The sequence below is a fragment of the Cibotium barometz genome, chromosome 12 (genome assembly GCF_041138505.1).
Source record: "Cibotium barometz isolate CiBa-2024 chromosome 12, ASM4113850v1, whole genome shotgun sequence".
In the NCBI taxonomy this organism is placed as follows: Eukaryota; Viridiplantae; Streptophyta; class Polypodiopsida; order Cyatheales; family Cibotiaceae; genus Cibotium; species Cibotium barometz.
In genome coordinates this window covers 18,068,980-18,084,143 of record NC_141057.1, presented here as the reverse complement: position 1 = coordinate 18,084,143, position 15,164 = coordinate 18,068,980, and the positions used below count along the sequence as shown (strand labels likewise).

General features: G+C 38.7%; 1 protein-coding gene across 2 annotated transcripts in view; it reads right to left on the bottom strand.

Annotated features, from left to right (window-relative positions):
• Nucleotides 1-15,164, bottom strand: part of LOC147633145 (agamous-like MADS-box protein AGL11) — a 339,941-nt gene that overhangs the window by 94,691 nt on the left and 230,086 nt on the right. The gene's annotated exons all lie outside the window — the stretch shown is intronic.

Sequence of the window (15,164 nt, the reverse complement as noted above, 5' to 3'; positions counted from 1 at the left end):
TGAGTATAGCTCCACTTCTTTCTCTTAATCTGTTTTAGCATCATTGAAGTAGATTAATCTATGATTAGTTGAATGCTTCTTTCTTTCTCTTGTGTATGCATGCTTGTAGTGTGTGTGTGTGTAGTCTCCATTGATGCAAGCTCTTGCCGACTTCATTGGCAATGAGTTATTCATGGATAGACTCTCTCTATGAGTTTGTGGGTTTGTGAATGTTACATTCTATGCTTTCTTAAGCTTGTGGGTTAGTAGATGCACGCTTATGGGTTTGCTGGCATTAGGAAAAGCTAAGATTTAATCAATGTTTGAATGGGATTAAGAGATTTCCATGCATTTCTTCTTCTCTTGATTAGTGTAGTGGGTTTAAGGGATTGAGAGATTGATTGAGGTGTTGAATGGTTGAATCGTCAAGTGGTGGTTCATGTATGTGAGCTCTCCCGCAACAAGGGATAAGCCTTCATGCACTAATCGGGTCGAGTCCTCGGATTGACATTGTGTTTCTCAACACATTTGTTGATCGGTAGTACTCTATGAGCACTATATTGCACAGTAGAGAGAACCACTCTTCAATGGCGCCGCTGCTGGGGAATGAGTGCCTACATTAGTTGAGCACCATACACACACTACCACTCCTTGTTAAGCTCCAATCGGTTGCAAAACCGTTGGATAGGAGAGCAGGCTTTGGAACTAATTTTGGTACTTATTTAAGACTAATATTTTGTTAAATTCTCTTTATTGTCTTGCAATTTGAGTGGGATTGGCTAGCTACTAGCTACGCCTCTCCCTTGAGGCCAGGACAAGGATTTAACACACGGGAAGGATTGGAGGTAGGTGCTAAACCTGCCACCTTCAATTTGTGTGCGAAAGAGAGAGGCCTGATTTGCATTTCTGTCATTCTGTTTAGAGGATAATTTTTGCTATCTGAATTTTTACAGTTTTAATTTTTTGCATGTTCATTTAATTTTCTGTTCTTAGCTTAGTTTTTTGCATCTTTAATTTTATGCATTTTAGTTCTCTGTTAAACCTGCACCTGTAGAGAAACTGAAATCTGTACACACACATGAAGATTGAACATTTCGAATTTCCTGCAAATCTCACAGCTGCACACGCATTGAGTTCTCTGCACATGCATTGAATTCGCTGCAAATCTCATAGCTGCACACGCATTGAGTTCACTGCACACGTACTTCAAAAAAGAAAAAAATAATAATAATAAAAGAAGGCGGTTGTGCGTGAATAGTGCACCGCGCGGTGAGACCCACACATCGCACCATAAAGACCGCCACCGCACCAGATAAAGTCTGGAAATTTTTTTATTTTCTGGTGCAAAAAATTGGGAGGTTTTCTAACTTTTTGAGAGGAGTTAGGAAACACCCATCGTCGAAATTTTGGTCCTGAAACCATTTTCCCATAGTGAGTTCAGTATGAGAAACTGGTAAATTTTAGGCAATTTTTGATCCTGAAAAATACGCTATTTTTTGGCCTAATGTGTTCGAGGGGGTTCAAAATGGGTTTTGGCAAAGTTTGAGCCAACTTGAAAATTTTTGGATTTTTTTGAAAAAAAAATATTAAAAAAAACAACCTTAAAATTTGACCTTATGCACTTGCGGTCGGGACGTCATATAGACACTGCCATAGGGTCTAGGGCACCTTCTAGAGAACCTACACAGGAAAGTGGAACCCAATCGGTAGGAAATTTGGCAGATATTGCTGAAACCGTTTTCGAATCCCAATCTGATACCCTTTCCAGGACAACTAGCTCATTGTCTATGGACAATCTAGGGCCGTCAAATAGTCATCCCTTAGCCCCAAATAGGACACCCACAAGATCTTTTAATCCATTTGAAGCCGACATCATGGGGTTACCACTCAATGTGAGACTTCAATATGTCTACACGAATGCTCAAGGAGCTGAGATCTTTAGGGATCCACAACAACGGTATCTCATTAAGATTGCACACTTTTTCTCAGAGCTTAATAGAGCACCTCTAGTCAATGACCAGGGTAACATGTACATGGGCAGAGATGGTGTTCGCTACGAAGTCACCTATCATCTAGAGAATGTAGACAAATTAGGAGGACTCTCTAAGAGTGAGTTCCTAGACTTATCAAAACCTTCCGGAGCAAGGGAGTCTAGAGATGATTGGCTCATTGAGCCAGACATGCCTGGACCATCCAATGCCCAGTCCTCAAAGCCATCCATAGATGATTACTTTTTGTAGATCTAAATTTGGAAAGGGACAAGAAAGGCAAGAGCAAAATGGATCAGGGGGCTGAGAACCTATGGGAGTTTATACAACAAATTCCAGTGACAAAGGTCTTTTAGGATGACCCACTTCAAGAGGTCTATAAGGACTCTTTAGAAGGATATTATGCCACAACTAGATTGCTAGAGCTAGATCTTCCTCCAGCACTTGTGGTGGTAGTCGATAAGCTTTCAGGATACAAGAACCAAATCATTGATAAATGGGCCAATGAATACCGAACCTTAGATTGGAAGGAGATTCGTGAGCTCACGTGGAGACACATTTGTTGGCTATGCCTCTCTTACTTTCGACGATATGGCACGGGCTTAATGAAACAAATTGTGGAAATTAAGCCCCAACACCATAACCTTCTTGATGTGAGAGTACCAAACCGAGGACCAAATCAACGTAGATTACCTGAGGAGATTCAAGCACAACAATGGAGGGATACATGCATAAATGACTTGCAACCACCTATCTTGAAAGCCCTTCTTCCCCCAGCCTCAACATGTCAATTTTGGATCACTACTATGAGCAACTACATTGAGCAATTCCAAAATCAGCATTGTCTGGTTAACCTTTCCATAGAAACAATGCCATATTTTAGCGAGGAAGCATTCCTTCCTCTACCACCTTCTCCAGAGGCTGGCTTTTGTACAAGATTGTCCTTGCATCCTGAAGTGATTGATACCATCTTTCTAGCAAAAGTGGACACGGATCCACTGCCAGTGCAAGGATAAGCTCATCAACTTCACAATAAGATCAACAAGCTTGGGCACTTTTCTCCCACTGGGTTTTTCCCCTCGGCTATATTCGGTGATTGGCACCAATAACAAATTTTCTTCTTTTCTTTTCTTGTTTGTTAATAAGAAATTTTGCAAAGATCTTAGCTAAGCAAGAGCATACAAACATGCTCCAACAGTCCACCTATCGTGCACACAAATTAGGAAGGGGGGAGACATGCAATGCCTACAAAGAGCAAAAGATGCAATCTGCACATCAGCAGTGCATCAAGACAAACACGCCACATCAACGAGCACTACAACAGTTGTATTCAAATCATAATCTTTTATTCTTTATGTGCTTTTCACTTTTGCATATATTGTTTGCATGTTCAGACAGTTGGCTGGTTTAAGTTTTAAATTAGTTGTTACTATGTGGCGAGTGATCTCTAGATTCTTAGAGGACTTAGTAGAAGGTATTTCTATTTGAAGACGGTGTAAGACATATACCAACGGAGTATGCCAAGTTCTTATGCTCTAGAAGTATATTAGTTATCCCTAGTGGTAGAGCTACCTCTTAGGTATTTACTAGGTGCTACGATAAACAAAAATTTATGAAACACATGTCCTAGAAATATATAGAAGTGACTTGAGACATAATGTGTCTACGGCCATGTGAGATACTTGGTAGGACCTTGGGTTGTTTTAGCACCGGTCTAAAAGATTAAGAAGAAGACCTACAAGGACTCTATCGCCTTGATAGATGCTGGTAGGACTCTTGGGTACATTATGGGCCCTCGAGACTGATGCCCTCATCTTCATGGGGTACTCCTTATGTCAAAAAGAAAGAAAAGGGTCTGTCGCCCTTGAGATACGTAGCGGCCTTTAGATTTTCTTGGCGGAGGTCTCTTGGCCATTGCTTGGGTTCCATTGGGATGGAACCTTCCTCTTTATCAAGGTAAAAATAATAATTCTCTTTAATCTTATGCTCTTTACACAAAAAGAAAGAAAGAAAGAAAGAAAGAAAGAAAGGTCCAATCACCATGGCTTATATTTAGGAGTAGCGTTGCCACTTAGGAATAACTAAAACACTTGTAGGCGATTGGGACTGCGGTCATAACCTGCGGTGTACAAGCACACTTGCCTTGCATAGGACTATCTACCACTTAGTCTCACTTTGACTAGTCTTTACTCGCTTCTTTTAGCACTCTTTAAAACTCTAATCGGCCTTTCACTTGCATGCTCACGTGTGAGATTGTCATTGCTGGTTTTTTTTTCAATACTTGTCTTCCATTGTTTTTTGTAGCTTTTGTTTCTATCGCGCCCGAGGACGTGCGCGATTTAGTAAGGGGGGAATGTTCCACGGGAACACTCACGGGGGAACACGGATTATGGAAGGAGACCGGAAGCAATTAATGTGAGAAAGCGGGATTGTAGCCATGGGAACATAAAGATGCACATATTTTTTCCATATTTTTGTGCCGAAGTGCAATGTAAATCGTTTTAGGCCAATGTGGGTTCTAAATGAGAGTTCTAAGTGTATTAAGCAAGGCTCACTTATGGGGTTGTCCGCCCATGTGCGAAAGAGGCCTAGGGTTAGGGTTAGTGACATCTCTATAAAAGAGATGTTAGCTAAAGAAAGGGGACGTTTTTTGGCCATTCTCATAAGCTATTAAGTGAAGCTCTTGATGGATAGACTCTCTCTATGAGCTTGTGGGTTTGTGAATGTTGCATTCAATGGTTGCTTAAGCTTGTGGGTTAGTAGATGCACGCTTATGGGTTTGCTGGCATTAGGGAAAGTTATGATTTAATCAATGTTTGAATGGGATTAAGAGATTGCCATGCATTCCTTGTTCTCTTGATTAGTGTAGTGGGTTTAAGGGATTGAGAGATTGATTGAGGTGTTGAATGGTTGAATCGTCAAGTGGTGGTTCATGTATGTGAGCTCTCCCGCAAGGGATAAGCCTTCATGCACTCATCGGGTCGAGTCCTCAGATTGACATTATGTTTCTCAACACATTGTTGATCGGTAGTACTCTATGAGCACTATATTACACAGTAGAGAGAACCGCTCTTCAATGGTGGCTAGGATATGGTTAGGGATTGAATCATTTCTTGGGGCGCATGGGGCAAGCCCGAGGAGTCCTAACACAACTGATGCAATGCCATGGGTTCAATATTAGTGGGTGGTGGTCCATAGGCCGGATAGCTACATTTTGGGGCTAGTGATTACCGTGTCTATATAGCAAAACTACCCGTATTGTATACATGTCTTCCACACCACACCTACAGCGCTATATATTGACATATTTATCACAAGCTAAGGTATCCGATGCATATGAGTGTCCACACCCCCTTTTCACTTAGTACATCCTCCATCCAGAGTCTATCTAGATGGCCATATAAGATCTATTTGGGAGTGCACATGATAGCACCATGATATTAAATTAAATTCTCTCCTTTCTCTATTTATTGCATTGTCTAATGTTGTTTGTTTTTCTATCTATCTTTCCAACGTGCTATATTCTTGTAATTTCATCTAAAGAATCTTGGATAAGAACAATTGATTCATCCTTCCCTAACCTCTTTGTTTGTTGTTTTTAGAGGTAGAAGTCAATAACTAAACAATTATGTTATCTATTTTCAATTCATGAATTTTGAATCAACTTAATACATTTAGTGGAGCCACAATTTTGACTGAACACATTTATTGAGGACACTATTCATCATGACTATATGCTTATCTAGTGAGAAGGATTGTTGGAGATTAGTAGATTTTGATCCTTCTCCACTTGACTTGTAAGGGTAATCCTTGATGAGGTGATCTACTCTACACTCTGTATAATTCAAGTGGGTATCCTCATTGGTGGATGACGTACGATGTCACACGCGAGTCTAATGGAGGGGGTTTTGGAAGGAGGCATTGAAGTGCATACATTTGTAGGTAGCCCCCTACTAACTTTCCCTACCAAGGAGGGGGGTGGGGAGGAGTGGTATATGTAGTGCTCACATGCCCAAAAAGGGTGCAACATAAAGAATTCTCACAAGGTCACCCATCCTAGTACTTTTTTGACCCAAGCACACTTAATTGTAAAGTACTGATAGGATCTAGTGTATCTGCATTTATAAAATCTAAGCTAGACTATCATGGTTTCAAACTAGGGACCTTTTATTAAGAAAGGTAACCACTTGAACTAGAGACTTTAGAGTCTTATTTTTGTGTGTGCATGGAAATTTAACTTTATGTTTTAACTTATGTTTCTTGAAAAAAACATGAATGCTTAAAGTCTTCATATGTCTTGGCCCTTAGAGGGTTTGCATAATCACAAATATGTATCTATGTGTGTGCATGTATGATTACAAAATAGAAACACCACTTATGCACCCAATATGAAATTGGCTTTTTCATAGATTCAGTTGCGTTGGAATGAAACCATAGTGTTTTCCATCACGATCCTCAGTATTTCATTTTCCAATCCAATTTCCAATCATTTCTTCCTCTGCGTAACTATGGCATCATTGGCAACTAGAACACTCACCACTTGCTCACACAGCGGCCTTTTCAATAGTAACTAGCCCATAGTACCTAGAAATATAATCACATAAAATCTATCTGGACTCTCTGTTGAAGATCAGCTAGATCAAACAATAAGATCCATGTAAAAGAGCCATGAACTCCTCCGTTGAAGACCAGCAAGGCCAATCAACCAAATCTATGCCCGTGTTTCGAAAACAACTCCAACTCATTTTCTTCCTCGCCGCATGTGTGGGTATCCTGGGTGACCTAGAGCCCGAGCACCATATGGTCAGCACCCTCTAGGTTCATTTCATAGGTCACCTAGCGCTTCACTCATCCAATCCCATGGGCTAGCCAACCGCCCAACCACTGTATTGATAGGATTCATTATAAAAATTTGCTTATGTTTTGTCCCAAGTACCAGGGAAAAGAGTTCCCAGCCCCCTAGCCAACACTCAAGCAAATTACAAAATAGACAAACCACTTACGCACCCAATATGAAATTGCCTTTTTCACAGATTCAGTTGTCTTTAAAAAAGAGTTAGAACAAAACCATAGTGTTTCCCATTAGGATCCTTAGTATTTCATTTCTCAGTCCAATTTTTAATCATTGATTCCTCGGCGTACCTATGGCAACATTGGCAACTAGAATGCTCACCACTTTCTCACACAAGAGCCTTTTCAATAGTCCCCCCTAGCCCATAGTACCTAGGGATATAATCACATAAAATTTATATGGACTCTCTGATGAAGATTAGCTAGATCAAACAACAAGATCCATGTAAAAGAGCCATGAACTCCTCCATTGCACACTAGCAAGGCCAATCAACCAGATCCATGCACGTGTTCAAAAAACAACTCCAACTCATTTTCTTCCTCGACGCATGCGTGGGTATCCTGGGCGACCTAGAGCCCGAGTACCGTATGGTCAACACCCTCTAGGTTCCTTTCGCAAGTCACCTAGCACTTCACTCATAGGCTGCTTCCTTGGTCCCTCATGCACCATATCGGAACCTAACCATTTTAATCAAACCAAGACTGGTCAAGACCTCGGTCTACCTTGCCATGCAAGACGTCCTTCACTGACTCCCATCAGCTGTTGCAACCTTTTCACTTAGGTCCTCACGACCTCATTCGACAAGATAGTCAAAATGCTTCCCTAGCATTCTTGACATAAAGTAATCTTTAAAAATAGATTTCATATACAAATACAATTTCCAACAAACTCCCATTATTCTACATCATTTTTTATTATTCCACATTTTTCTACATCAATTCACATCGTATCATTCCACATCCATTCATATCCATTCACATCGTCCTAAATCCATTCATATCCATTCACATCATTCCATATCCAATCACATCCATTCAAATCGTCCTACATCCATTCACATCATTCCACATCCATTCACATCATATCGCATCCATTCGTATCCATTCGCATCCATTCGTATCCATTCGCATCCATTCACATCCAATCACATCCATTTATATCCATTCACATCATTCATATTCATTCACATCATTCCATATCCAATCACATCCATTCACATCATTCCATATCCAATCACATCATATCGCATTTAATCACATCCATTCACATCATATCGCATTTTTTCACATCATTCCATATCCAATCACATCATATCGCATTTAATCACATCCATTCACATCATATCTCATTTTTTCACATGCATTCACATCATATCGGATCCATTCACATTATTCTATATCCAATCACATCCATTCTCATCATATCACATCCATTCACATCATATTGCATCCATTCACATCCATTCACATCATATCACATCATATCACATCCATTCACATCCATTCATATCCATTCACGACATGCCTAGGAAGGTATCGTCATGCCTAGGTTACTGGCATGCATAGGAAGCTATCGGCATGCATAGGTAGCTACCAACATGCCTAAGTTACTACTAGCATGCCTAGGTAGCTACCGGCATACATTGAAAGCTATCGGCATGTGTAGGTTACTATCGAAATGCATTGAAAGCTACAAGCAGACCTTGGAAGTTATCAGCATGCCTAGGTTGCTATTGGCATGCATTGGTATCTATCGGCATGCCTAGGAAGCTACTGGCATGTCTAGGAAGCTATCGGCATGCCTAGGTTGCTACCAACATCATGGATAGGTTGCTACTTGCATGCATAGGAAGCTACCAGCTTACCTAGGTAGGAATTTGCCCCTATTTCTTTCTACTTAGTCATCAGTTTACTACTCTCCCTGATCCTAATCGGTGCTTCTTTCGCATTCGCTTCAAAAGGTTCAGCTTATCCGAATAAGTTGTTAGCTCACACGAACGCGGTTCTGACCTACTTGGTGATGCCAAAAGTCGTTTTGATACATGACCTTATTCGGTCTCCCCTTCATTAATTATCTTCGATTCGGAAGTGACCTTTTTGTTTCCCTGGGCAGTATCCTCGAACAAGATTAGTTGGTTTGGATTTCGGTCTATGATGGTGTTTGTACGGATTTTGACCATTGGATTTCTTCACGAATTGAAGAAGGGCGATCTGGATCGGGAGTAACCGATAGTGTGAAGAGTCAGGCTCCAACGAGGCAGATGCGTGATGAACGGGGGCCATACGCGAAGAAAAAAGCCCAGGATGAACCGAATACTACTACTACTATCAACATGCATAGGTTGCTACCGGCATGCATAGATAGCTACCGGCATGCATTGGAAGCTACTGGCATGCCTAGGAGGCTAATAGCATGCCTAGGAAGCTAAGCTACTGTGCCATGTTTAGGTAGCTACACCGGCATGTATTGGAAGCTACCGGCATGCCAGGTTGCTACCAGCATGCATAGGACGCTACCAACATGCATAGGTCGCTACTGGTGGTAGGCATGCATAGGAAGCTATTGGCATGCGTAGGTAGCTACCGGCATGCATTGGAAGCTACCTGCATGCCTAGGTAGCTACCGGCATGCGTTGGTACCTACCGACATGCATTGGAAGCTACAAGTATGCATGGAGCATGGAGAATGGAAAAAATAATAAACCTTAATCTTAGATCCCTAAACTTACAAACCCTATAACATGTAAAAGCATAAGAGAAGAAACATAAAAGAAAGAGATCTCTTACCTTTTGAAACTTTTATGTGTTGAAATCTTACAAAATCAAACCAAAATAAGGAGAAAAAAGTATTAATAAAAAACCCTAATCTTAAAAGCTTGAAATCTTACAAGCCCTAAAAACATGTAAAAGCATGAAAGAAGAAATATACAAGAAAGAGATCTCTTGTGAGGCTTGTATGTGTTGAAAACCTACAAAATTAAACCAAGTCAAGAAAAAAAAAAGTAATGAGAAAAATCAAGATCACTTACCATATGAAGCTTTAATGGAGAGCTATTAATTAGGGAAAAAGAAGAAGGAAAAATACTCGTAATGGTTAAGCTTCAATAAGAAGGAAAAAAGAAGAAAATAAAAACTTAAAAGAGAGGAAAGAGAAAGGAAATACTCATAAGAAAGCTTTCATGGAAAGCTTGTTTGCATAGGAGATAAATGAAAAGAGTAGACATACCTTGCTTGAGCTTGAGGAGGAAAGGGTAGGAGAGGTAGAAGTGATAGATAAGGCATAAACCTGTAATAAAACTATGAGTACAAGATGATTGTATTTAAAAGATAAAACTATGTGGCGGTAAAAGAAGCAGGATATTTTTACACTATAACATCGATTTTTTCATTTTTGCTATACACACTGCTATGCAGTGAATTTTCACTGCAAAAAAACGTTGCTCAGCAACGGAAAAATGCTGTGGAGTGGCGATAAATCATTGCTCAATATCGTGAAAATCCTCGATATTTCCCTTTCCAAATTGCTACTAAAAAATGTTGTTGTGCGCGTGATATGTTGTGGTGTTTGAATGAATAATTTTCAGGAAAGTCTACTATTAACACCACCACATCTTGAGGAAACCTTAGAATGAACTATTTGAATTGTTCAGCATACCATGTATAGACAAAGTTGTGCATAATGAATTTTTGAAGGTGTCTTTAACAACTAAAGTAGCTCATTGCATTACATCTCCTTGAATGTTAGGTCCTTTGTTTTCTTCTTATTGTCATTTTTGTCACTTCCTGTCTCCATCACTAATTTAAATAGTTTTATAGAAAGCATGCATTGGAAGTGCCGGATGTATAGGAAGCTACTAGCATGCCTAGGTTGCTACCGGCATGCCTACTAGTAGGAAGCTATCGGCATGCCTAGGAAGCTAAGCTATCGGCATGTCTAGGTAGCTACCGACATGCATTGGAAGCTATCGGCATGCCTAGGTAGCTACCAGCATGCATTGGAAGCTACCAACATGCATAGAATGCTACGAGCATGGGTAGGCTACCAACATGCATGCATAGGAAGCTACTGGCATGCGTTGGAAACTACTGACATGCCTAGGTAGGTATTGACATGCATTGGAAGCTAACGGCATGCCTAGGTTGCTACCAGCATGCATAGAATGCTATTAGCATACGTAGGTAGCTACCGGCAGGCATGCATAGGAAGCTATCGGCATGCTTAGGTAGCTACCGGTATGCATTGGAAGCGGTCGGCATGCCTAGGTAGCTACCGGCATTCATTGGAAGCTATCAGCATGCATGGAGCATGGATAATGGATAAAATAATAAACCCTAATCTTAAAACCCTAAACTTACAAACCCTATAATGTAAAAGAATAAGAGAAGAAACATACAAGAAAGAGATCTCTTACTTTCTGAAGCTTGTATGTGTTGAACCCTACAAAATCAAACCAAAATATTAATAAAAAACCCTAATCTTAAAAGCCCTAAAATTTACAAACCCTAAAAACATGTAAAATCATGAAAGAAGAAACATACAAGAAAGAGATTTCTTGTGAGGCTTGTATGTGTTGAAAACCTAAAAAATTAAACTAAATCAAGAAAAAAAAGTATTAAGAAAAATCAAGATCTCTTGCTATATGAAGCTTTAATGGTGAGATCTTAATTAAGGGAAAAGAAGAAGGAAAAACACTCGTAATGGTTAAGCTTCAATAAGAAGGAAAATAGAAGAAAAGAAAAACTTAAAAGAGAGGAAAGAGAAAGGAAATACTCATAAGAAGGCTTTCATGGAAAGCTTGTTTGCATAGGAGATAAATGAAAAGATTAAACATACCTTGCTTGAGCTTGAAGAGGAAAGGGTAGAAGAGGTAGAAGTTAAAGATAAGGTATAAACCTGTAAAAAAACTATGAGTACAAGTTTATTGTATTTAAAATATAAAACTATGTGGCGGCAAAAGAAGCGAGATATTTTTACAGTATAGCAGCGTTTTTTTGCTGCTATACACGTTGCTATTGTGCAACAAATTTTCGTTGCAAAAAGCGCTACTCAACAACGGAAAAACGCTACGGAGTAGGAATAAATCGTTGCTTAACATCCTGAAAATCCCCAATATTTTCCTTTCAAATGTGTTGCTAAAAAACATTGTTGTACTTGTGATATGTTGTGGTGCTTGAATGAATAATTTTCAAGGAAGTCCACTATTAACCCCACCACATCTTGAGGAAACCTTAGAATGAACTTTTTGAATTGTTCAGCATACCATCTATAGACCAAGTTGTGCATAATGAATTTTTGAAGGTGTCTTTAACAACTAAAGTAGCCTGTTGCAATGTATCTCCTTGAATGTCAGGTCCTTTATTTTTTTCTTATTGTCATTTTTGTCACTTCCTGTCTCCATTACTAATTTAAATAGTTCTATAGAAATTCGTTTTGTGTTATCAGTGTGGTCAAGTGGACATGCTGCCATGATCTTTGAACCACAAGAATCACAACTACTCATAGTACATTTCAAATTGTGGTAAGTAGCTTTGATCATTTTTAGGCATAGGTAGCTTTGACAATTTTTAGGCATAGGACTAATACCCAAAGTACAGTAGCACTCTTGTATGTATGCTGGAAAGATGTGCATCTACACATTGCGTCTATACCTATACATATTTGATAGCTGCATTTGCATAATTATCGATGGAGGCCAAAATTATGAAGGTGCCTTTGATTTAATGAATCCTTAAGAAAGGACATATGCATGTGTGGAATACTATATGTGTATGTTTGCTTTAGTTTTTAGACAAAACAGAGCATAGAGACTCAAGAGCTCAGAGCTGAATTTGAAGGTTAGGATAACAAGCCTTTGCAAGAGTTTAGCCTCCAATGATATCAAACTAAAGAAATGAATCATACATGATTGACCTAATGCTAGTACTGCTAGTAAAGCCTACTAGAATTAAGTAGTTGTAGTAGTGTTGATTGACTTAATGTTAGTAGTGCTAGTAAAGCACTGCCAGCATAATGAATAATAAAATATTATGTATGACTAATTTAATGGTAGTAGTGGTAGTAAAGCACCCCTAGAAATGATATTAAGAATATCTACTATTGATTTTAAGCATTTCTAGTAACAATGACTAAGATCCTCGTAGCCTTAGTGCTTCTATTGTTGCACACTATTAGAGCACTACTTGTGGTGTTTAATACTACTAGTAGTTGCAATTAGTGCTAATAATGCTAGGTAGTGTTAGTGGTAGCAATGCTAGTGTAATAATGGCACTACTAGCAGTACTTTCAATTGTGTCTCTAGGACTATGATGCTTCTAGTCCTTTACCATTTGAGTACAGCAAAGATGCTCATGAGGTAGTTGAAAATGCAATTGATAAGATTACTAGTAGGGTACAACATGATGATGTGGTTGGTATAGTTAAAGAAAACTGCCTAGAGCCTACATTTCATGAGTATATGATGGAGATTAGGAAATGAGGAACATTGCGTGAGATTAGGAAATGAAAAATTAAGCCAAAGAGAGCAAAAGGAGTAGGCTCACGTAATGGACGAAGATTTTGAACCTACAAAGCTTGGAAAAAATGTTTAATTTCTAACTAACTAGTTATACAAAGTATGTCACCACTATGAATGCACGCCATGAGCAGTAAAAAGACTTTAAGTGGTGTGATGACATAATACAAAATAATTTTGATAGTCTTGTGATACTATCCATTGTATTGCATGAGAAGGGGTTGCACTCTTGAGAATATAATGAAATGAAATTGGTTTTTTAATTTTCACAAGAATGTACAACTATTTTTTGTGCCATATGTTGTGCTATACTAGCACTGGTACTACTAGGAGAGCTAGCTTTGGTAGTAATATAGCTAGATTTGGCAATAGTAGAGCTAGCTTTTGTAGTAATAGAGCTAGCTTTGGTAGTAATTGTGCAAGGTTTTGTAGTAATAATACTAGCCTTGTGGTTGTTCTATATATGATGTAAAATTTCACATTTGTGATTGGACCAAGGTATGAAAGAAAATGAAACCCAATAACCTTACATATTTCAAACCCCATGGCATACATTATTTTTCTTGACATTGATTGTAAGATTATCTCCTAGGAAAAGTGCATTAGATAGTGTTTCATGATGACTAGCATACAACGACCCTTCTATGCCCTCTTCATCACTATTTACATCATTTGTAGGAAGCAACATGTGATAGTCCCATCTTGGCATGTGTTTTTTATTGATTCATCTTCTCCATGACCCTTACGTACATGCATTACAATTGCATGATAGATGTCTTGATACCAGTGAAAGGCTATCATGTGGTGAATGCCCATGAACATAATGTCGGGAGAATGACTTTGGGATAGCTTCATAGTTCTACTTTCTATTCCTATCCACATCTTCTTACTTGATCTCCTAGTAGACACGCAAAATATCCCTATGATTGGATGGGTAGCTCAAGAAAGATATTCATGACAAATATTAGCCTACAAGAAAATTTATCTACTACTACACATTGTAATGTAGGTCCTTTGACCTTCAACTACTCATGTGTCAAATCTCTCTTGAAAATTTCCCAAGCTCCGTTGTGCTCACCTTTGCCATGACCAGAGCTAAAGATGTTCCATGTCAGCTCTACAAGCATGTGATCCCAACATATCACGCAAAATATAGAAGGGTTTCTTGGCTTTGAACTGAGAGGCATCTCCATTTGACCAAACTCAATGCCTCTTGAGGGTGAAGCCTTCATCTCTCAAACACTAGTAAATACTCAATAAAAGAGCATGTTAACTTTAGCCTAGCTATAATTTTCTTGTTTTTGTATCTTATGTGTGCATCCTCTTAAGCTATTGATTTGGGATTTTACTTGCATATGGTTTACAACCCTATCAAAATGGTTTGGCCATACCTATCAAAATGTGCCTATGTAATCAAGACTCAATATTTAAAGATAAAAATAAATTTAATAAAGATGATAATAATATATGTAACAGTGCTCCATTACCATTACCTAATTAGTTGTATGTTTGGGACATTTCTTTTGGGTTTACTTTTTAATATGACATGTGCATGCAAGCATGTACTTAAAATACTTAAGACTTGAAATATATGAAGCCTTGAAAATAAAAAAAATCTAATTAAGATCATATTAAGATATGTTTTCCAAATAATAGTGCTCTATTTACCTACTTAGTTGTATTTTAAGTACATTACTTTTCCGTTTGCTTTTCAGTATAACATGTGCATAAAAGCATGAACTTAAAAGAAACCTACTTTTACACATTTTCCTTTTTAATATAACATGTTCATGTAAGCATGAGCTTCAAATATATGTATTTTATACCTTTCCCT